This window comes from Rhinopithecus bieti, unplaced genomic scaffold (genome assembly GCF_001698545.2).
Source record: "Rhinopithecus bieti isolate Rb0 unplaced genomic scaffold, ASM169854v2 scaffold_4981, whole genome shotgun sequence".
Lineage (NCBI taxonomy): Eukaryota > Metazoa > Chordata > Mammalia > Primates > Cercopithecidae > Rhinopithecus > Rhinopithecus bieti.
In genome coordinates, this window is record NW_016805130.1 from 280,397 (window position 1) to 306,277 (window position 25,881).

General features: G+C 36.3%; 1 pseudogene across 1 annotated transcript; it reads left to right on the top strand.

Moving 5' to 3' along the window:
• The first annotated feature begins 23,184 nt into the window (after positions 1 to 23,184).
• Positions 23,185 to 23,601, top strand: LOC108529111 (60S ribosomal protein L31 pseudogene; annotated as a pseudogene). The gene has a single exon (XR_001885404.1). The product of XR_001885404.1 is annotated as a 60S ribosomal protein L31 pseudogene (transcript).
• The last annotated feature ends 2,280 nt before the right edge of the window (positions 23,602 to 25,881 follow it).

A 25,881-nucleotide genomic window follows, 5' to 3' on the forward strand; every position in this document is an offset into this window, starting at 1 on the left:
ACTTATGAGTAAGAGTATGTGATATTTGTCTTTCCACGCTTGGCTTATTTCACTTAATATAATGACCTCCAGGTCTATTCATGTTGTTGTAATTTTCATTATCCATTCATTCATTGATAGGCTTTTAGGCTGATTCTATATTTTGGCTATTTTGAATAGTGCTGCAGTAAACATGGTAGTGCAGATATCTCTTCAATATATTGATTTCCTTTCTTTTGGCTATCTACCCAATAGTGGAATTGCTGAATTATATAGTAGTTCTATTTTTAAATTTTTAAGGAACCTCCATACTGTTTTCTAGAGTGGCTGTCCTAATTTACATTCCCATCAACAATGTAAGATGGTTCCCCTTTCTCCACATCCTCAGCAGAATCAATTGGTCCCTGTCTTTTTTTTTTTTATAAAAGCCACTTTAACTGGGGTGAGATGATATCACATTGTGGTTTTCATTTGCATTTCTCTGAAGATTAGTGATGTTGTGCATTTTTTCATATACCTATTGACCATTGGTATGTCTTTTTTTGAAAATTTGTCAGATCTTTAGTCCATTTTTAAGTCAGATTATTAGTTTTTTTCCTGTTAAGTTGTTTGAGCTCCTTATATAGTCTAGTTATTAATCTCTTGTCAGCTGGATAGTTTGCAAATACTTTCTCCCATTCTGTGGGTTGTCTCTTCACTTTGTTCTCTTTCCTTTGCTGTGCAGAAGCTTTTTAGCTTGGTTTACTCCCGTTTATCTAACTATGCTTATGTCACCTGTGCTTTTGAGGTCTTACACAAAAAATGTTTGCTCCAACCGATGTTACAATCTCTCCAATGTTTTCTTCTTGTGATCTCATAATTTCGTGTCTTAGATTTAAGTCTTTAATCTATTTTGATTCAATTTTGTATATGGTGAGAGATGGGTGTCTACTTTCATTCTTCCTCATATGGATATTCAGTTTTCCCAGCACCATTTACTGAAAAGACTGTTCTTTCCCATTGTTCTTGGTGCCTTTGTTGAAAATGAATTAGCTGTAAATGTGTGGATTTATAGCTGGGTTCTGTATTCTGTCCCATTGGTCTATATGCCTGTTTGTATGCCGGTTGATTTGGTTATTACAGCTTTGTAATGTATTTTGAAGTCAGGAAGTGTGATGCCTACAGCTTTGTTCCTTTTGCTCAGGATTGCTTTGGCTATTCCTGGGTTAGTTGGGGTCTTTTGTGGTTCCATATACATTTTAGGATTGTTTTCTCTATTTCTGTGAATAATGGCCTTGGTGTTTTGATAGGGATTGCATTGAATCTGTAAACTGCTTTGAGTAGTGTTGACATACAAATTTAGCAGTATTAATTCTTCTAATCCCTGATCATGGAATAGCTTTCCAAATTTTGTGTCCTCTTCAATTTCTTTTACCAGTGTTTTATAGTTTTCCTTGTAGAGCTCTTTCACTTCTTTGGTTAATTCCTAGGTATTTTACATTCTTTGTCATTACTGTAATTGGAACTATTTTCTTGATTTCTTTTTCATATTGTTTGCTGTTTGTGTATATAAATGTCACTGGTTTTTTGTATGTTGATTTTGTATCCTGCAATTTTACTGAATTCATTTATCAGTTCTACCCAGTTTTTGGTTAAGTCATTAAGATTTTTAAAATATAAGATCTTGTAATCTGTGAACAAGGCTAATTTTACTTCTTCCTTTTCAATTTGGATGTTTTTTTTTTTTTTTTTTTTTTTTTTTTTTTTTTTTTTTTTTGCCTGATTGCTCTGTCCAGGACTTCTAGTACTATGCTGAATAAAAGTAGTAAAAGTAGGTATCTTTTTCTTGTTCTAGATCTTAGAGAAAAGGCTTTTAACTTTTTTCCCATTCAGGATAATGTTAGCTGTGGGCTGACAAGAGATATCTTGAGATATCTTCCCTTCTATAATCAGTTTTTTAGGATTTTGATCATAATGGGATGTTGAATTTTATGCAATACTTTTCAGAACCTATTGAAATAATATGGTTTTAGATATAGATATCGTCTATTCTGGAGAATGTTCCATGTGCTGATGAAAAGAATGTGTATTCTATAACATTTGAATGAAATGCTCTGTAAATGTCAATTTTGATTACAGGTCTCAGACAGGACTGAACTGCAACATGTAGGCATCTGTGCTTGCGAACTAACTAAATTCTGCTTTACTTCATCTCTCTCGTGGTAAATGCAGCGTCTTTGTCCATTTGAGTTGTGATAGCAAAATACAATAAACTGGGTAGCTTATCAACAGCAAAGCATTATTTCTCACAGTTTTGAAAACTGCAAAGTCTAAGATCAAGGTGCTGGCAGATTTGGTTTCTGCTGCGGTCCTACTTTCTGGTTCAAAGATGGAAACTTCTTGCTGTGCCTTCAAATGATAGAAAAACAAAGAAGCTCTCTGCAGCCTCTTTTATGAGGGCACCATCTCATCCATGAGGGTCCCACCTTCATGATCTAATTACCTCCCAAACGCCCCACCTCCAAATACCATCACACTGGATAATAGGTTTTCAACATATGAACTTTGGAAGGATACAAACATTTGATCCATACCATTCAGTAAGAAACAGCTAAAATATACAAATATTCTAGGTTTTCCCAATCTCTTTTTCTAGCATGGGCTTCGTAGGTAGCTAAGGCAAGTGAGAACTTTGCCAAATATTTTGCCGTAACATAACAACAGTCAGTAAACTTTTAGTTTTCAACATTTATTTCTTCATTCCTATTACAAAGACAATTAACTAATAGCATGTGTTTTATGCTCCTGTTTGATAGCACCTGATTCCTAGTAGCAATCTATATATAAATTAGGGCAGAGCTAAGTGATGTAGCAAAAACCTCTAAAATACAGTGGCTCAAACAAGATAGAATTTTTAAAAAAATACATATTTCTCACTTGAAAACAAATGTAGGCTCTGCCCAGGAAAGTGTCCCAAGCACATGTTACACTGCCGTCTGCTAGTATCTCATGATCAAAGCTGAAGGCCTAGTGTGGTGGCTCATGCCTAATCCCAGCACTTTGGGAGGCTAAGGTGGGCAGACTGTTTGAGGACAGGAGTTGAAGACCAGCCTGTACAACATAGCGAAACCTCATCTCTACAAAAAATACAAAAATTAGCAGGGCGTGGTGGTGCATGCCTGTAGTCTCAGCTACTTGGCAGGCTGAGGTGGGAGGATCACTTGAACTCAAGAGTCAGAGGTTGCAGTGAGACAAGATCACACCACTGCACTACAGCCTGGGCGACAGTGTGAGACCCTGTCTCAAAAAAGGAAACAAAACAAAACAAAATAACCTCAGCTCACCAGCTCTGTAATTGCCCCAGTGAGAAGAGAAAAATAATGGATGTGATGAGGAAGCAGCCCTATTCCTTTCACTCATATCCAATTGGCCACTTACATCCCATTTCACACCTAACTCCAAAGGAGGTTGTGAAATGTAGCTTCTAGCTACATGCCTAGTAAAATGAGGGTCTTACAACTAAAGAAAGACTACGGGAGCTGGTAATAGTCTCAGCTATAGATTCCTGTGAGCCAGGGCCTCTGACCTGGCCCCTGTGATAGCTCATCAGCAGGTGGTAGCCCACAACCTCCTGTGAAACATCTCTTTGCATACAAAGATACTGTGATTCAATCCTCCCAACGATTTTTAATAATGTCTTTTCCTGTTGAACAAAGGATTTAAGATCTGTGTGGTGATTTTAGTATGATTCTGGCCTGATGCCGTCAATTTACAGGATCTGGAGATGAAGAGAGTTGGGGACCTGACTCTCCCAGGTAAACAGCCACATTTAGCAGATAGGACATTCCAAGGACTTAGAAGTTATCTCCCAGGGCTCTAGGGCAAGGCCAAAGTCTGATAGCTTCCATGAGATAGCCAGTTTGTTAGTGGCAAAGCTAAGATTGGAACCCAGCATGTTGAAATTTCTTTCACTATATATGGGGTTTTAAAATGAATATGATAATCTAAAAATTATCCCACTAGAATAGAATACAGTGACAGACTTAGCCTTTATGCCATTCTCTTATTTGGATAATGCAGTATTTTATTAACTTTTAGAATTACAGTGACACGCTGCTAACTCCTACTTAACTTGTGGTTTTTATTTGTCTGGATGGATTTTATGCCATACATTTGCAAAGTAAGTTCTGTCCTAGCATGCATTTGTATAGATTTCTTCTTTCGTGAGTTACTTCTTGTACTCTGCATGTGTCACTATTGAATTAGTTAAATTTGTAGTCCTCTTGGAGGCTGTTTAACATGAGATGCTTTAAAACATCAAACCCTGGGACTAAATAAAAATTTTACTAAAGTAAATATGCATTATACCCATTCTATAAATATTTTAATTTACTATATTTATCACTTCTGTAAAGAATACATTAAATCATCATTTACTCCTTTAGAAATTATATCATTTTCCATATTTTGCTATTTTGACTATGTATTCTAACATTTTCTCTGGAAGTACAGCTTGTTGGTCTACAATTCTAGACTTGTTCTCCTCTGAATGTGGTTCCTCTTTTCACTTCTAAGCTTTTTCATAAATACTTTTATCTTACATTTGTGTGTAGAAATAAATTCTCAATGCACTTCTGCAAAGTTTTTGGGTCCCCAAGACCACCCTCAGAGACCCTCTGAGTTCCAGGGTCTCTAAGACCACCTTCAGTTCTGACACAACTATCAGTTTGGGAGGTCCCCCAAGAAAACTCAGAAAAGCTGTTATATTCACAGTTTATTACAGGCAAAGGATACAGATTAACATAAGCCAAGGGAAGAGGAGCACAGGGCAGTGTTCAGGAGACATTAAGTGTTGAGCTTCAGTTGTTCTCTTCAGTGGGGTTGTGTGGACAGGTCCTATTTCTCCCAGTAATGCTGTGTGACAATATGCACTGCATAGGGGCAACCAGGGAAGCTCATCCAAACCTTGGTGTCCAGAGTTTTTACTAGAATTTTGTCCTGTAGACATGGTTGAACACTTGCATGGCTGACCTTTGTCTCCAGCCTCTCCAGAGGTACTGATACTGTATGATCCAAAGGCCCCAACATAAATCACATTGTTAGCATAAAATATCTGCCATGGTCCAAAGCCCCCAGGTAAACAAACTCACACTTAGCAAGTAGAACATTCCAAGGCCTTAGAAGTTATCTCCCAGGAGTCTAGGGCAAGGCCAAACCTCTGTTTGAGCAATGTTAATATTTTTCTACACAACTTTCATGTCAATAATGTAAGCCTTGTAAATCCAGACATTCTCAGGGTTCAGTCCCATAACACTGCTACAATCAAGAAGGGTAGTTTGACTCCTGAAACATAATTAAAAAGAATTCCATCTTTTATAAGATGCCTCTCAAAGGACAGTCAAGGGGATTCAAATACATACTCGACATTCGCTCTTATTAAAATCTGCTTTCCTTTTCTACTCCTCTTCACTTCAACTCCAACACCTTACCCCCACAGGCCCCTGGCCTTCTCTTCTCTTTCTCTTCACATGATTTAGTAGATTGGCTTAGGTTTAAATTTAGCACAAAATTATATTTATCCTTTAAGAGGTGAGAGGAGGTGGGAAATTGGGCTTGTCAATGCAGACTTTCCTTGATGGGTAGGAAAAGGGGGAAAATCAAAGGTACGCCCATATTAATGTTTTGACATCATTGTAATTCTACTCACTGGGCACCAACTGTGTTCCAGGCACTTTACATACCTGTGTTTCTGGTTCTAATATCACACCTTTTTAGAGATGTTACAACCTGAGAAAATTTTTGACAATCATTAAGTGAAGGCAGAATTGTTCAAGAAATGCTAGAGGAATGTACCGATGAAGTGCCTAATTCCATGATATTTTAATATGGTAAAGGAAATGTATACCACACAGGAAGAAAATGAAAATGTATAAAGATCAAAATAAAAATTTAGCCTCAAGATTCTTTTTTCTTTTGTTTTTTTTTATTTTTTTTTGTTTTGTTTGTTTTTTTTTGTTTTTTTTTTAGTTCTCATAGTTTTCTTCAATACTGGATAGTAAATGTAGGTGAAAAAAGGGAAAAATCTAAAGGTTCTACTAAATTTCAACAAACATAAAATTCTAAAATGGAGGCATATGGATATATATATATACACACACAGATATATATCTTTTTCATAAGATATTGAGACTTCTGTCAATTCTAATATATGTGGAATGCTTGAATTCATTATAAACTTTTCTCTTCTTTTAAGACAGGGTCTCATTCTGTCACCCAGGCTGGAGTGCAGTAGCTTGATCTCAGCTCACTGCAGTCCTGACCTCCAGGACTCAAGGGATCCTCCCACCTCATCCCCCAAGTAGCTGGGACTACAGGTGTGAACTATCATGCTTAGTTAATTTTTGTATTTTTGTTTGTTTGTTTGTTTAAAGAAATGGGGTTTTCTCCATGTTGATCTGGCTGATTTTGGATTCCTGAGCTCAAGCAATCTGCCTGCCTCAGCCTCCCAAAGTGCCGGAATTACAGGATTACAGGTATGGGCCACCATGCCTGGTCACTATGAACTTTTAATGTACTTTGTTTAGTAGAGAAAAATGAGCTAGAAGAAACTTATTCAATGATCTTTATGCCTTAACAGGTCACCAATTCATTTGTTAAGCTGTTCATATAGATGCTTCAAGTGAATTAAAACCAAATTTGACATGCACTTTATAATTTATTATCTGGCTAAAGAAAACAACAAATGTTCATTTCCCACCTCCATCAGCCTCCACTTTCCCATCCCTACCCTACTGCCACTTAACTGCAATCTTGGGAGACTGATGCAATGGCAGTTAATATATATATTTACCATAGTATACTTACTATCTGTATGTTTTTAGAACAGGGCACATATCACCAATATATCTCTTAAATTAGCCATATTTCCTTAATCTCCTCAAACATCCAGATAGTGCTCACATTTCACAATTTATTTATGCTACAAATGTTTTCTCCTTATTTAAGCTTATTTGAATTATGATTCAATCACTACACATTGCTGATATGTCATCTCTTTTAGTATATAGGTTCCTCCTCTGTCTATTTTTTTTTCCCCTTGCAATTTTGTTGTTGTTGTTGCAGAAGAAAGAGGATGAGTGGAGGAGGAGGAGAAGGACGAAGAGAAGCAGGAGGAGCAGAATGAAGTTGGGTCACTTGTCTTGCAGAGTTTTTGCTGATTGTATTTTTTGTTTTGTTTTACACATGTTTCTCAGCCCCTGTATTTCCATGTCTTGAGATGTGATGAAATTCAGGTTTTGTGTTGGTGGTGGCGGTGTGTGTGTGAAGACCACTTAATCAGTGATATTGGGTACTTTCATTAGGGGTGCATAATATCTACCATCATTTTTGTGAGATTAGCAATTCATTAGATATTGCTAAATATGCTGTTTTCATTTTATTTTTCCTTTTTCATTTATTAGCCAAAATACACCTATGAAAAGATACTTTCAAAATAATTAGGTTATCTTAAATTTTATAGAAAAGGTAGAATAAGAGCTTTATCCTTCATCAGTTTTCAAAATCATAAGTCAAAGCTTTACTATTCTCCAAAGGTGATTTATGTATTTAAGTATCATTTTAAACTATGGACTTAAATATATTTTGTGTGTTTCCATCCATGACAGTTACTGTTCTTACTGATATTGAAATGGTCCCATCCCTGGACAGTTGGGAGCTTATTTAAGCTGGCTCCTCTGTCCTTTTGACATAATTCTACTAGTTTTTGATAGTAATTTTCAGGCTCATCTGGTAAATTTTCTACCTTAGATCTCTAACAAGTGCCTTTTACTTTTTTCAAGAACACTGTTCTTTTAGTGGAATAGTTAAAGGACCACAATCTAACCACCAGGGTTGCTCACTGCTATTTGGTTATTAATATTTCTAGGCCATTTCAGTGGATAATACTAAAAATATTTTTTTTCTTAAAAAAGATAAATGACCTTGCACTGATATTCCAATTCAATTTATTTCAGGACTCTAAGGTCAAACTCATTGATCTTAGTGGATATCTGTTTTTTTCCATGCTATTAATACCAGTTGTCAATGACACAAACATAATGCTCATTTGCTTTATTCCACAGTGCACACATCAGCACACCAAAGTAACCACACCAACCCCACTATCGCCAATATATTTCTGTACAAGTCAAAACCAAAATGAGATACCATTCATACCAGTTGGAATACCTATTCTTAAAAAGACAAAAAATAACAGATACTGGTAAGGTTGTGGAGAAAAAGGAATTCTTATATACTGTTGGTGGGAGTGTAAATTACTTCAACAGTTGTGGAAGACAATGTACTGATTTCTCGAAGACCTAAAGACACAAATACTATTCTACCCAGCAATCCTATTACTGGGTATATATCCCCCAAAATAGAAATTGCTCTATTATAAAGACACATGCAAAAATTCAGTAGGGCATCATGGCGGACGGGAAGCAGTACTAGACTGCAGCTTCCATCAGACGGACAGAGCAGGGTATGAAGGCTCGCATTGTTAATTTCAGCTCCAGAATGACTGCAAGAACAAACCAGGAACCCCGAGAAGATCCACAGACACTCTGAAGGAAGCAGATTGCTCCTGCAGGATCCAGGAGACACCTCAAATACTGTGAGTGCCCAAACTGTGGAAGTGGGAAAGGGAAATCCTCTGCTCCAAACACACATCCCCAACTAGGGAAACTGATGGTCTAGTTTGCAGGGGAAGCTTTTGACCTCACCTGGAGCTGAGTCAATTTAGAGAGCCCAGTGAAATGCAGGGGTAGGGGAAGCAGTGGGAAAAGCCCTGGGAGATTGTTGCAGCCACAGCAAGACCCACCCAAGGAAAGTCTGAGATCAGACTTGCCTAGCTCTACCCGCTCCTGATGGTCCCGCTCTATCCACCCTGATTGCTGAAGACAAAGGACATATAATCTTGAGAGTTCTGGGACCCCACCCATGGCCGGCTCCTCTCCATACTACCACAGCTGATGTTCTCCGAAAAGTGCCACCTCCCCACAAGAGACCAACCAGCACAAAAATAGAACATTAAACCACCAAAGCTAAGAACCCTCAGAGAGTCCATTTCACCCCCACCATCTCCACCAGAACAGGTGTTGGTATCCATGGCTGAGAGACCCATAGACAGTTCACATCCCAGGATTCTGTGCAGACAATCCCCAGTAGCAGCTCAGAGCCAGGTAGACTTGCTGGATGGCTAGACCCAGAAGAGAAACAAGAATCACTGCAGCTTGGCTCACAGGAAGCCACATCCACAGGAAAAGGGGGAGAGTACTACATCAAGGGAACACCCTGTAGGACAAAAGAATCTGAGAAACAGCCTTCAGCCCTAGGCTTCCCCTCTGACAGAGCCTATCCAAATGAGAAGGAACCAGAAAACCAACTCTGGTAATACGACAAAACAAGGCTCTTTAACACGCCCCAAAAAATCACACTAGCTCACCAGCAATGGATCCAAACCAAGAAGAAATCCCTGATTCACCTGAAAAAGAACTCAGAAGGTTAGTAATTAAGCTAATCAGGGAGGCACCAAAGAAAGGTGAAGCCTAATTCAAGGAAATAAAAAAGAAATTATGCAAGAACTGAAGGGAGAAATATTCAAGGAAATAAGATAGCATAAAGAAAAAACAATCAAAACCTCAGGAAACATTGGATGCACTTACAGAAACATGAAATGCACTGGAACGTCTCAGCAACAGAATTGAACAAGTAGAAGAGAATTCAGAGTTCGAAGATAAGGTCTTCAAATTAACCCAATCCAACAAAGACAAAGGAAAAAGAAAAAGAAAATATGAACAAAGCCTACAAGAAGTCTGGGATTATGTTAAGCGACCAAACTTAAGAATAATCGGTGTTCCCGAGGAAGAAGAGAATCCTAAAAGCTTGGAAACATATTTGAAGGAATAACTGAGGAAAAATTTCCTGGCCTTGCTAGAGACCTAGACATCCAAATACAAGAAGTACAAAGAACATCTGGGAAATTCATCACAAAAAGATCGTGGTCTAGGCACATTATCATCAGCTTATCTAAAGTTAAGAAGAAGGAAAGAGTCTTAAGAGATGTGAGGGAAAAGCACCAGGTAACCTATAAAGGAAAACCTATCAGCTCAACAGCAGATTTCTCAGCAGAAACCCTACAAGCTAGAAGGGATTGAAGCCTTATCTTCAGCTTCCTCAAATACAACAGTTATCAGCCACGAATTTTGTATCTAGAGAAACTAAGCATCATATATGAAGGAAAGATACAGTTTTTTTTTTTTTTTTTTCAGACAAACAAATGCTGAGAGAATTCGCCACTCTTAAGCCACTACTACCAGAACTGCTAAAAGGAGCTCTAAATCTTGAAATAAATCCTGGAAACACATCAAAATGGAACCTCCTTAAAGCATAAATCACACAGGAGTTATAAAACACAAATACAAGTTAAAAAGCAGAAATGAAAAAACCAAAGTAGACAGGAAGCAAAGAGCATGATGAACGCAATGGTACCTCACATCTCAATACTGACATTGAATATGAATGGCCTAAATGCTCCACTTAAAAGATACAGAATGGCAGAATGGATAAAAACTCACCAATGAACTATCTGCTGCCTTCAGGAGACTCACCTAACACATAAGGACTCACATAAACTTAAAATAAAGGGATGGAAAAAGGCATTTCATGAAAATGGACACCAAAAGCAAGCAGGAGTATCTGTTCTTATATCAGAAAAAACAAACTTTAAAACAACAGCAGTTAAAAGAGACAAAGAGGGACATTGTATAATAGTAAAAGGCTTTGTCCAACAGGAAAATATATCCTAAACATATATGCACCTAACACTGGAGCTCCAAATTTATAAAACAATTACTAATAGCCCTAAGAAATGAGATAGCAACACAATAACAATGGGGAGCTTCAATACTCCACTCACAGCACTAGACAGTTCATCAAGACAGACAGTCAATAAAGAAACAATGGATTTAAACTATACCTTGGAACAAATGGACTTAGCAGATATACACAGAACATTTCATCCAACAACCACAGAATACACAGTCTGTTCAACAACACACATAACTTTCTCTAAGATAGACCATATGATAGGCCATAAAACAAGCCTCAATAAATTTAAGAAAATTGAAATTTTATCAGGCACTCTCTCAGACCACAGTAGAATAAAACTGGAAATCAACTCCAAAAGGAACCTTCAAAACCATGCAAATACATGGAAATTAAATAACTTGCTCCTGAATGAGCATTGGGTCAGAAATGAAAGCAAGATGGAAATTAAAAAATTCTTTGAGCTGAATGATAATAATGGTACAATCTATCAAAACCTCTGGGATACAGCAAAGGCGGTGCTAAGAGGAAAGTTCATAGCCCTAAACACCTATATCAAAAAGACTAAAAGAGCACAAACTGACATTCTAAGGTCACACCTCAAACAACTAGAGAAACAAGAACAAACCAAACCCAAATTCAGCAGAAGAAAGGAAATAACCAAGGTCAGAGCAGAAGTAAATGAAATTGAAACAAACAAAAAAATGAAACAAAAAGCTGGTTCTTTGAAAAGATAAACAAGATTGATAGAGCACTGGCAAGATTAACCAAGAAAAGAAGAGAGAAAATCCAAATAACCTCGTTAAGAAACAAAACAGGAGATATTACAACTGACACCACTGAAATATAAAAGATCATTCAAGGCTACTATGAACACCTTTATGCACAGAAACTAGAAAACCTAGAAGAGATGGATAAATTCCTGGAACAATACAACCCTTCAAGCTTAAATCAGGAAGAATTAGATACCCTGAACAGACCAATAACAAGCAGCAAGGTTGAAATGGTAATTTTAAAATTACCAACAAAATAAGTCCAGGATCAGATGGATTCACAGCAGAATTCTACCAGACATTCAAAGAATTGGTACCAGTCCTTTTGACACTATTCCACAAGATAAAGAGGGCACCCTCCCTTATTAATTCTATGAAGGCAGCATCACCCTTATACCAAAATCAGGAAAGGGTATAACCAAAAAAGAAAGCTACAGACCAATATCCTTGATGAACATATATGCTAAAATCCTTAACAAAAATGTTAGTTAACAGAATACAACAACATATCAAAAAGATAATCTACCATGATCAAGTGGGTTTCAAACCAAGGATGCAGGGATGATTTAGGATACACAAGTCAATAAATGTGATACAACACATAAACAGAATTAAAAACAAAGATTACATGATCATCTCAATATATGTGGAAAAAGCATTCAACAAAATCAAACATCCTTTTATGATTAACACTCTCAGCAAAATCAGCATACGAGGGACATACCTCAATGTAATAAAAGTCATCTATGACAAACCCACAGCCAACATAATACTGAATGGGGAAAAGTTGAAAGCATTACCTCTGAAAACCGGAAAAAGACAAGGATCCCCACTCTCACCACTCCTCTTCAGCATGGTCCTGGAAGTCCTAGCCAGAGCAATCAGACAAGAGAAAGAAATAAAGGGCATCCAAATCAGTAAAGACAGAGTCAAACTGTCACTGCTGACAATATGATCATTTAACTCAAAAATCCTAAAGACTCCTCCAGAAAGCTCCTAGAACTGATAAAAGAATTTAGCAAAGTTTCCAGACACAAGATTAACGTACACAAATTGGTAGCTCTTCTATACACCAAGAGTGGCCAAGAGGAGAATCAAATCAAGAACTCAAACCCTTTTACAATAGTTGCAAAAATAAATAAATAAATAAAATACTTACGAATATACCTAACCAAGGAGGCAAAAGACCTCCACAAGAAAACTACAAAACACTGCTGAAAGAAATAATCGATGACACAAATGAATGGATACACATCCCATGCTCATGGATGGGTAGAATCAATACTGTGAAAATAACCATACTTCCAAAAGCAACCTACAAGTTCAACAAAATCCCCATCAAAATATCACTATTATTCTTCACAGAATTAGAAAAAAAAATTCTAAAATTCATATGGAACCAAAAAAGAGCCTGTATAGCCAAAGCAAGATTAAGCAAAAAGAACAAATCTGGAGGCATCACAGTACCTCACACTACTGGTACTAGTATAAAAATAGACACATAGATCAATGAAACAGAACAGAGAACCCAGAAAGAAACTCAAATACTTACAGCCAACTAATCTTTGACAAAGCAAACAAAAACATAAAGTGGGGAAATAACACCCTTTTCAACAAATTGCTGGGATAATTGGCTAATCACATGTAGGAGAATGAAACTGAATCCTCATCCTCACCTTATTCAAAAATCAACTCAAGATGGATTAAGGACTTAAACCTAAAACCTGAAACTAAAAATTCCAGAAGATAACATAGGAAGAACCCTTCTAGACATTGGCTTAGTCCAGGATTTCATGACCAAGAACCCAAAAGAAAATGCAATTTAAAAAAAGATAAATAGGTGGGACTAGTTAAACTAAAGAGCTTTTGCATGACCAAAGGAGCAGTCAGCAGAGTAAACAGACAACCAACAGAGTGGGAGAAAATCTTCACAATCTATACAGCTGACAAAGGACTAATATCCAAAATCTACAATGAACTCAAACAAATAAGTAAGAAAAAAACAAACAATCCCATCAAAAACTGGACTAAGAACATGAATAGACAATTCTCAAAAGAAGATATAAAAATGGTCAACAAACTTATGAAAAAATGCTGAACATCACTAATGATCAGGGACATGCAAATCAAAGCCACAATGTGATACCATCTTACTCCTCCAAGAATGGCCATAATCAAAAAATAAAAAAAAAAACAGTAGATGTCTGCATGGATGCAGTGATTAGGGAACACTTCTACACTGCTGGTGGGAATGTGAACTAGTACAGCCATTATAGAAAACAGTGTGGAGATTCTTTTTTTTTTTTTTGAGACGGAGTCTCGCTGTGTCGCCCAGGCTGGAGTGCAGTGGCCGGCTCTCAGCTCACTGCAAGCTCCGCCTCCCGGGTTTATGCCATTCTCCTACCTCAGCTCCCCGAGTAGCTGGGACTACAGGGGCCTGCCACCTCGCCCAGCTAGTTTTTTTTTTTTTTTTTTTTTTTGTATTTTTTAGTAGAGACGGGGTTTCATCATGTTAGCCAGGATGGTCTCGATCTCTTGACTTCATGATCCGCCCGTCTCGGCCTCCCAAAGTGCTGGAATTACAGGCTTGAGCCACTGCGCCCCGCCGGAGATTCTTTAAAGAACTAAAAGTAGAACTACCATTTGATCCCGCAATCCCACTACTCGATATCTACCCAGAGGAAAGGAAGTCATTATATGAAAAGATACTTGCACACAAATTTATAGCAGCACAATGCGCAATTGCAAAATAGTGGAACCAGCCCAAATGCCCATCAATCAATGAGTGGATAAAGAAACTGATATATACTCAGCCATAAAAATAAATGAATTAATGGCATTTGCAGTGACCTGGATGAGATTGGAGACTATTATTCTAAGTGAAGTAACTCAGGAATGGAAAACCAAACATCATATGTTCTCACTGATGTGTGGGAACTAAGCTAGGAGAATGCAAAGGCATAAGAATCTACAATGGACTTTGAGGACTTGGAGAAGGATGGGGGGCGTGGTGAGGAATAAAAGACTACAAATAGGGTACAGTGTATACTGCTCAGCTGTTGGATGCACCAAAATCTCACAAATCACCGCTGAAGAACTTACTCATGTAACCAAATATGACTTGTACCCCAACAACCTATGGGAAAAAATTGAAAATTTTTAAAAAGACACATGCACATGTATGTTCACTGCAGTCCCATTCACAGTAGCAAAGACATGGAATCAACCTAAATGTCTATCAATGATAGACTGGATAAAGAAAATGTGGTACATATACATTATGAAATACTATGCAGCCCTAAAAAAGAATGAGATCATGTCCTTTGCAGGGACGTGAATGGAGCTATGGGTCATTAACCTTAGCAAACTAATGCAGAAACAGAAAACCAAATACAGCATGTTCTCCCTTATCAGTGGAAGCTAAATGATGAGAACACATGGACACATAAAGAGGAACAACACACACTGGGGTCTATTTGAGGGTGGAGGGTGGGAGGAAGGTGGTGGGAGGAGGGATCAGAAAAAATAACTAATAGATACCTAATACCTTGATGATGAAATAATCTGTACAACAAACTCCTATGACACACATTTACCTATGCAACAAACCTGTACATCCTGCACATGTACCTCTGAACTTAAAATAAAAGTTAAAAAAAACAATGTATTTCTGTAATTTCTCCAACTCAAAAGTATCTCAAGAAAACAATGGAATCTGTGAACTGGATCATTCTTTCTTAATCAAAGACTAATTGTTTGACTTAAACGTATTTACTTGGTGTTATTTAAGACCTGCCATAAAATGTTGAAATACTGTAGTTTGCATGGAGGTTCACCTCAAGAGGTTGGTAGAATTTTCTTCTCAGAATTAGCACCTTGTAATTCAAATGGCTTACAAAAATGTCTATAGCTAATTCTTATCTCTGCTGTGCAGTAACCAGAAGGCTAACATATTTGCAGGGAAACTCTCTTTTAATGTGATGAGACTCACAATGAGTTGGTCTTCCTCCATGAGAAAGGCACAGTAGGGGTCAAGCCATACCCAATTACACCATGGTTCTGTCTGGTATCCCTGAACAGTTACCATAGACACTTTGAAGTATTGAAGTAACAGATGGTAAATTTAAAAGAACAGCTTCTTAAAATTTAAAACAAGTCCAAATGTAAACCTCCCTCATCTTCTCAATTCCATTCTTTGCCAAAAAAAGGGAGAACAACATCACAAGTATGATTCTAAGCTGTTTATTTTTAAAGTATCATTTATCTTAGATTTCAAAATCCATTATAGTTCCTATTAAACAGTGGGATTTTTGGTGGGGAGGAGGGTAAGCCAAGGCTTTATTTTTATAGGCTTTTCCTAGCTGATGACCAGTATGTGGAAACAATAGTCATGAGGCTACAACTTTTAGGAGGCAGTAGCAGAGAGGCAAGCTGCAACCTCTGCCCACTTCATTCTTCCAAATTGGTTCAGGACATCAAACCACTATACCTGAATGAATGTGGAAAAATGTAATCTTTCTTTTATGTGAAAAATGTCTTATGTAATTTATCTTTTTCTTGTTGTATAAGAGGGAGAAGTTTTTTTTTTTTTTTTTTTTTTTTTTTTTTNGGCCTCCCAAAGTGCTGGAATTACAGGCTTGAGACACTGCGCCCCGCCGGAGATTCTTTAAAGAACTAAAAGTAGAACTACCATTTGATCCCGCAATCCCACTACTCGATATCTACCCAGAGGAAAGGAAGTCATTATATGAAAAGATACTTGCACACAAATTTATAGCAGCACAATGCGCAATTGCAAAATAGTGGAACCAGCCCAAATGCCCATCAATCAATGAGTGGATAAAGAAACTGATATATACTCAGCCATAAAATAAATGAATTAATGGCATTTGCAGTGACCTGGATGAGATTGGAGACTATTATTCTAAGTGAAGTAACTCAGGAATGGAAAACCAAACATCATATGTTCTCACTGATGTGTGGGAACTAAGCTAGGAGAATGCAAAGGCATAAGAATCTACAATGGACTTTGAGGACTTGGAGAAGGATGGGGGGCGTGGTGAGGAATAAAAGACTACAAATAGGGTACAGTGTATACTGCTCAGCTGTTGGATGCACCAAAATCTCACAAATCACCGCTGAAGAACTTACTCATGTAACCAAATATGACTTGTACCCCAACAACCTATGGGAAAAAATTGAAAATTTTAAAAGACACATGCACATGTATGTTCACTGCAGTCCCATTCACAGTAGCAAAGACATGGAATCAACCTAAATGTCTATCAATGATAGACTGGATAAAGAAAATGTGGTACATATACATTATGAAATACTATGCAGCCCTAAAAAAGAATGAGATCATGTCCTTTGCAGGGACGTGAATGGAGCTATGGGTCATTAACCTTAGCAAACTAATGCAGAAACAGAAAACCAAATACAGCATGTTCTCCCTTATCAGTGGAAGCTAAATGATGAGAACACATGGACACATAAAGAGGAACAACACACACTGGGGTCTATTTGAGGGTGGAGGGTGGGAGGAAGGTGGTGGGAGGAGGGATCAGAAAAAATAACTAATAGATACCTAATACCTTGATGATGAAATAATCTGTACAACAAACTCCTATGACACACATTTACCTATGCAACAAACCTGTACATCCTGCACATGTACCTCTGAACTTAAAATAAAAGTTAAAAAAAACAATGTATTTCTGTAATTTCTCCAACTCAAAAGTATCTCAAGAAAACAATGGAATCTGTGAACTGGATCATTCTTTCTTAATCAAAGACTAATTGTTTGACTTAAACGTATTTACTTGGTGTTATTTAAGACCTGCCATAAAATGTTGAAATACTGTAGTTTGCATGGAGGTTCACCTCAAGAGGTTGGTAGAATTTTCTTCTCAGAATTAGCACCTTGTAATTCAAATGGCTTACAAAATGTCTATAGCTAATTCTTATCTCTGCTGTGCAGTAACCAGAAGGCTAACATATTTGCAGGGAAACTCTCTTTTAATGTGATGAGACTCACAATGAGTTGGTCTTCCTCCATGAGAAAGGCACAGTAGGGGTCAAGCCATACCCAATTACACCATGGTTCTGTCTGGTATCCCTGAACAGTTACCATAGACACTTTGAAGTATTGAAGTAACAGATGGTAAATTTAAAAGAACAGCTTCTTAAAATTTAAAACAAGTCCAAATGTAAACCTCCCTCATCTTCTCAATTCCATTCTTTGCCAAAAAAAGGGAGAACAACATCACAAGTATGATTCTAAGCTGTTTATTTTAAAGTATCATTTATCTTAGATTTCAAAATCCATTATAGTTCCTATTAAACAGTGGGATTTTGGTGGGGAGGAGGGTAAGCCAAGGCTTTATTTTATAGGCTTTTCCTAGCTGATGACCAGTATGTGGAAACAATAGTCATGAGGCTACAACTTTTAGGAGGCAGTAGCAGAGAGGCAAGCTGCAACCTCTGCCCACTTCATTCTTCCAAATTGGTTCAGGACATCAAACCACTATACCTGAATGAATGTGGAAAATGTAATCTTTCTTTTATGTGAAAATGTCTTATGTAATTTATCTTTTTCTCTGTTGTATAAGAGGGAGAAGTTTTTTTTTTTTTTTTTTTTTTTTTTTTTTTTTTTTTGAGACGGAGTCCTCGCTCTGCCGCCCAGGGCCCCTGGAGTGCAGTGGGCCCGATCTCAGCCTCACCTGGCAAGCTACGCTCCCGGGTTCACGCCATTCTCCCTGCCTCAGCGCTCGCAGGTAGCTGGGAACTCACAGGGCGCCCGCCGCACCCTCGCCCCGGCCTAGTTTTTGTATTCTTAGTAGAGGCGGGGGTTTCACCGTATTTGCCAGGGTGGTCTCGAGCCCTCCTGACCTTGTGATCGCGCCCGTCTCCCTGGCTCAGCGCAAAGTGCTGGGATTAGCCAGCCCTTTACGAGCCACCCCAGCGCCTGGCCATTACAAAATACCTTATCTAAAGCTTCGACCAATAGCTAGACCAGCGTAGGAGAAAGAAAAAGACCAAAGCAGACACAGAACTTGAAGACCAGGTCTTTTGAATTAATCCAGCAAAGAAAAAAAAAAAATAAAACAGAGCTTCGAAAGAATTTTTTTAAAAACCTTCAAAAGTATGAAACTTACAATTCTTTGGTATTCCTGAGGGATTTTACAAAAAAAGCAAAAGTTTAGAAAACTACTTCAGGAAACAATTGATGAAAATTTCCCTAGTCTAGCATGAGATTTAAACATTCAGGTACAGGATGCCCAAAGATCACAAGCAAAATACATTGCAAAACAGACTTTGCCGGGACATACAGACATCAGACTGTCTAAATCAATGTGAAGAAAAAAATTCTAAAATTGCAGAAGTGTCTAGTTAGTCTAGTTACCTACAAAGGAAACCCATCAAACTAACAGCAGATTTCTCATTAGAAACCTTCCAAACCAGAAGAGAATCGTATGCTATTTTCAAAGTGCTAAAAGAAAAAAGATAAACAAAACAAAACTATCAGTCACGAATTTTATATACAGCTAAAACAAGCTTCACAAATGAAGGAGAAAGAAGGTCATTCCCAGATAAGCGAACACTGACAGAATTCATAACCATTAGAGTGGACCTACAAGAAATGCTAATGGAGTCCAATATATTGAAACAAAAAGGTGATATTTGCCATTATAAAAATATGCAAAAGTGAAAACTCTCAGGTCTCATACAACAATTACAAAGCACAGGAGGAAGACAGAGGAATCAAATGGCACCATGACAGAACTCCACCAAACCACTAAGCAAACAGAGAAAAAAAAAAAAAATAGAATTTACCAGACAACTAGATAACAATGAACAATATGACAGGAATAAAACTTCACCTATCAATATTAACATTGAATGCAAATGGATTAAATGCTCCACTTAAAAGATATATATTGGCAGAATGAATTTAAAAAACATGATCTAACTATATACTACTTACAAGAAACTCATCTTATTGGTAAAAATATAGAAACATTGAAAGTAGGGGGATGGAAAAATACATTCAATACATATGGAAACCAAAACTGAGCAGGAGTAACTATACTTATACAGATAAAACAGACTTGCAATCCAAAACAGTAACAAACAAACAAACAAACAAACTATACTTATACAGATAAAACAGACTTTCAATCCAAAACAGTAAAATGCAAACAAACAAAAAAGAAAGTCATTAGAAAATTATGAAGGATATATTAAATAAGAGAATAAAATAATCTTAAATATGTATGCTTCAAACACCATAGCACCCAGATTCATAAAACAAATATTACTAGACCCAAAGAATAAGGTACAATAATAGTGGGGGACTTTAATACCTCACTGACAGCACTAGACAGATCATTGAGACAGAAAATCAACAAACACTCTACTTAAATTAGACTTTTGACCAAATTGACCTAATAGATATATACAGAACATTTTTCCCAACAAGTATAGAATATACATTTTTCTCATTGGCACATGGAACATTCCATATGTTAAGACAGACCATATATTAAGCCACAAAAGTCTCCATAAATTGAAAAAAAATTAAAATCATATCAAGTATCTTCCCAAACAACAGCAGAATAAAACTAGAAATCAATACCAAGCGGAACTCTAGAAACTATATGAATACATGAAAGTTAAGCAACATACTCCTGAAGGAACTTTGTGTCAATGATGAAATTAAGACAGAAATTAAAAAGAAATTTTGAAATGAATGAAAATGGAGACACACAACATATCAATATCTCTAGGATACAGCAAAAGCAGTACTAATATGCAAGTTTATAGTGTCAAATGCCTACATAAAAATAGAAAGATTACAAATTAACAACCTAATGTTGAACTTCAAGGAACTGGAAAACTAACACCAAACCAAACCTAAAGCTAGCAGAAGGAGAGAAATCACAAAGAACAGAGCAGAACTAAGTGAAATTGAGACAAAAATTACAAAGGATAAAAAACCAAAACAGAAGTTTGTTCTTTGAAAAGATAAACAAAATTGATATACCACTAGCTAGACTAACCAAGAGAGAAGATCCAGATTAACATAATCAGAAATGAAAAAAAGAAACGTTACAACTAATACCCCAGAAATACAAAATATTATCAGTGACTACTATGCACAACTACATGCTCATAAACCGGAAAATCTAGAGAAAATGGATAAATTCCTGGAAACATGTAACCTCCCAAGATTGAACCAGGAAATAATACAAATTCTATACAGACCAATAATGAGTAGTGAGATTGAATTAGTAATAAAAAAAAAATCTCCCAACAAAAAAGAAGCCCCGAACCAGGCAGATTCACAATCAAATTATATTACGCATATAAGAAGAACTGGTACCAATCCTGCTGAAATTTTCCCCAAAAAATACATAAGAAGGGAATTTTCTCTAACTCATTCTATGAAGCCAGTATCATCCTGACACCAAAGCCAGGCAAGGATACAACAGAAAACGAAAACTATAGACCAATATCTCCAATGAACACAGATGCAAAAATCCTCAACAAAATACTAGCAAACTGAATCCAACAGCACATCAAAAGATAATACACCATGGTCAGGCATGGTTTATTCCAGGGATGCAAGAATGGTTCGACATACACAAATCAATAAATGTGATTCATCTCATAAACAGAATTAAGGACAAAAAGCATATGATCACCTCAATAGATGCAGAAAAAACATTTGATAAAATTTGGTATCATTTTGACACCAAATTTCATGACTAAACTAGGCATAGAAGGAACATTCCTCAAAATAATAAAGGCCATATATGACAAACCCACAGCTAACATCATAATTAACAGGGAAAGGTTGGAAGCATTCCCCCTAAGAACTGTAACAAGACAAGCATGCCCACTTTTACCACTCCTACTTAACATAGTACTAGAAGTCTGAGCCAGAGCACTCAGGCAAGAGAAAAAAAATAAAAGACATTCAAATAAGAAAAGAGGAAGTGAAATTATCTCTTTTTGCTGATGATATAATCTTATATCTAAAAAATCTTAAGACTTTACTAAAACCTCTTAGATTTGATGTGAATTCAGTAAAGTTTCAGGATAAAAGTCAATGTACAAAATCTATACACATTTTCTACACACCAATAATAAGTAGGATTTCTATACACTAATAATGATCAACCTGAGAAACCAAATGGGCAATTCCATTTTCAATAATTATTAAAAAAAAAAAAAAAAAAAACAAGGAATATATTTAACCAGGGAGGCAAATGATCTCTACAAGGAAATCTACTGATTAAAGAAACTGTGGATGACACAAGCAAATGGAGAAACATCCCATGCTCGTAGATTGGAAGAATTAATATTGTTAAAATATCCAAACTGCAGAGAGCAATCTACAGATTCAATGCAATCCGTGTTAAAATACCAACATAATTTTCACAGAATTACTAAAAGATAGTCTCACATTCATATAGAACCAAAAAAGAGCTTGAATAAAATCAAAGCAATCCTGAGCAAAAAGAACAAAGCTGGAGGCATCACATATCTGACTTAAATTATAGTACATTGTTACAGTAATCAAAATGGCACGGTACGGGTATAAAAACAAACACACGGATTAATGGAACAGAATCAAGAACCTAAAAATAAACGCACATATCTAGAGCCAACTAATCTTTGACAAAGTTGACAAGAATGCACACTGGGAAAAGATACCCTTTTTGATAGATAGTCCTGGGAAAATTGGATTGCTATATGCAGAAGAATGAAACCAGACCTCTATCACCGCACACAAAAATCAACTCAAGATGGATCAAAGGTTCCAACGTGAGACCTGAAACCATAAAAACAATAGAAGAAAACCAAGGAAAGAGTCTTCTGGACATTGGTCTCGGCAAAGAATTTATGACTAAGACCTAAGAAGTACAAGTAACTAAAACAGAAATAGGCAAACTGGACTTAATTAAACTAAAAAGCTTCTGCACAGCAGAATAAATATTCAACAAGTGAACAGACGACCTGTAGAATGGCAGGAAATATTTGCAAATTATGTATCTAACAGGGGACTGTTATCCAGAATTTACAAGGAACCCCCAAAACTCAACAACAACAATAAAAATAACCCCATTAAAAGGTGGACAGAGGACGAGAATAGGCATTTTTCAAAAGAAGACAGAAATGACGAATAAGCATATGAAACAAATGCTTAATATAACTAATCATCAAAGAAATGCTAATTAAAATCACAATGAGATACTATCTTACATCAGTCAGAATGGCTATCATTAAAAAGTCAAAAATAAAAGATATCAGCAAAGATGCAGAGAAAAAAATGCTTATACAAAGCTGGTGGAAATGTAAATTAGTAAAATCTCTACAGAAAACATTTTGGACATTTCTCAGAGAATTAAAAATAGAACTACCATTCAGTCCAGTAATCCTACTAGGTATCTACCCAAAGGAAAGAAATCATTATATGAAAAAGATACCAACCCTCACATGTTTATTGCAGTACTATTCGCACTAGTAAAGATACGGAATCAACCTGAGTGTCCATCAACAGATGATTGGATTAAAATGTGGTGTACAGCTTTCCAACTTGGACCCGGCAGAATGGCTCCTGCAAAGAAAGGTGGCGAGAAGAAAAAGGGCCGTTCTGCCATCAACGAGGTGGTGACCCGAGAATACACCATCAACATTCACAAGCGCATCCATGGAGTGGGCTTCAAGAAGCGTGCCCCTCGGGCACTCAAAGAGATTCGGAAATTTGCCATGAAGGAGATGGGAACTCCAGATGTGCGCATTGATACCAGGCTCAACAAAGCTGTCTGGGCCAAAGGAATAAGGAATGTCCCATACCGAATCCGTGTGCGGCTGTCCAGAAAACGGAATGAGGATGAAGATTCACCAAATAAGCTCTGTACTTTGGTTTCCTATGTACCTGTTACCACTTTCAAAAATCTACAGACAGTCAGTGTGGATGAGAACTAATCGCTGATCGTCAAATACATCAAATAAAGTTGTAAAATTGAAAAAAAAAATGTGTACATATTTCCAATGAAATACTATTTAGTCATAAAAAAGAATGAAATCATATCTTCTGTTGCAACATGGATGGAACCAGAGGCCATTATCTTAAGTGAAGCAACTCAGAAACAAGTGGGAGCTAAATAATGTGTACACATGGACATAGAGTGTGGAATGATAGAAAGTAGAGACTCAGAAGAGCAGGAGGCCAAAAGGGGGAAGGATGATTAAAAATTGCTTAATGGGTACAATGTACATTATTGGTGACATCACCACTGAACAAATATACACATGTAACAAAACTGCACGTATGCCCATTAAATTTACACACATAAAAAATGTATTCCAGATAAATAAAAGTAAATGCATAACTAGATACATTATGGGGAAATAGCAAAACACAGAGATGTTGTTAAAATCTACCAGGGAGAAAATAGAGATTACAATTAAACTTATTATTACCAGTAGATGCCAGAAGAAATAAAATTATGTCTTTAAAATTCTTAGGGAAATACCTATCTATCCAGAATTTCATTTCTAGCTAAAGCACATTCAAGGATGAAGGTAGAATAAATACATTTTCCCACAGACCCTTCCTAAAAAAAACAAACAAACATAAAAATAATGTTTATAATAAGGAAACGGAAACACACCCAGAAGCAAGAAAGAGATAAAAGAAAAAGGCATATATAAATTGATTTTTTAAACTAGTAATTTAACTACTTACTGTTAAAATAACTATTTGTGTGTGTTGAGTTTCACCTCAAAAGAGGTGAAAGTAAAAATCTAGGAAATAATAAGTATACAGAAAAAAAGTGCCAATGAATTCTAAAATCCCTGTTCTATTCATACAAGGAAATAAATTGAAAATTTGTTAGAACATTTTAATTCTTGAACATGATTCTTAAAAAATGAAGGGTAACTACAAATAACAGAAAAAAAATTCATAGCATTTGGATGAGTAGAGGGAAAAAATGAAATATATAAATTTAAAATCCAAGGAAAGGTAGAAAGGGGACAAAGTGTAGTGAAGAGAAACAAAATATTCTGATAAAAGAAGTTCAGAAATTGCAATTATTATAATAAATGTAAATACCTAATAAATAACAGAGACATAAGATTGAATGATAAAATCCAATTATATGCACCTTATGCAAATCACTTCTAAAACAAAGCAACTTAGAAAAAATGCGAAGATTAAAATTACTCCCTGAAAGAAAAGCTGAAGTAGCAACATTAATATTCGTAATATTAGATGGAATATATTTTAAGGTAAAAGTAATTGAACAAGAAACATTACATAAAAACAACTGGGATGCTTCAAAGAATATCTAAATCATGAACATCTATGCATAAAATATATAAAACAACAAATACATATTTTCACATATATGTTACCATAATAGCACATTTAAATACTTTTCTTTCAGTAATTGATAGATAATGAGTAGGACTGCAGAAGATTTGAATAAAGTAAGTAGGTAATTTGATTTCAAACAAATATACATAAGCTATGTATCTATATAAATATACATTTAGATACATATATTTATATTTATATGAATTATATATGTGTGTAGATACCCTGCACCCAACAAATAGAATGTAGACATACTGCTGCTCCAGTACAAATGGAACATTTTCATATATTCATAATCTACTAAGCCACAAAGGAAGTCCCATCAATTTGAAGGAATCAAATTTATACAGACTGCAATCTCTAATTACAATGCAATTAAATTAGGAAACAATAGTAAAAGATTGATTTTTAAAATATGTACACATATTATGCTGAGCCAAACACACAATAACAAAGAACTCATAGCCAAACAACCACATAAAAAAAGTACAAAATTTATGAGAATCATCCAAAATATTTTAGGTGAATCTTAGCCTTCAGTTTATTCCGTAACAAGAAATACTTATGTAAAAGACCTATTGTAGTAGGCAGTGCTATACACAAAATATTTCCAGTTCTTCTGGCCATATGGTACCATAGCATATCCCTGTTCCCTTGAGGTTAGTTGTAACCATGTCATTTGTTTTGGTAAATGAAATGTGAGTGGAGGAAACTTTTGCCACTTTTAGGCAGGAGCTTTATGAGCTACAATACAGTTGGCCAGATCACTTTTTTTTCCCTTAGCACTGTCAGAAGCATGGAGATAGAGCCTCTCTTAGCCTATGCACAGGAGCAAAGATGAACCCTGAGTCTGTATCACCCTTCTGCCTGTCCACATGTGCAGTGTAGCAG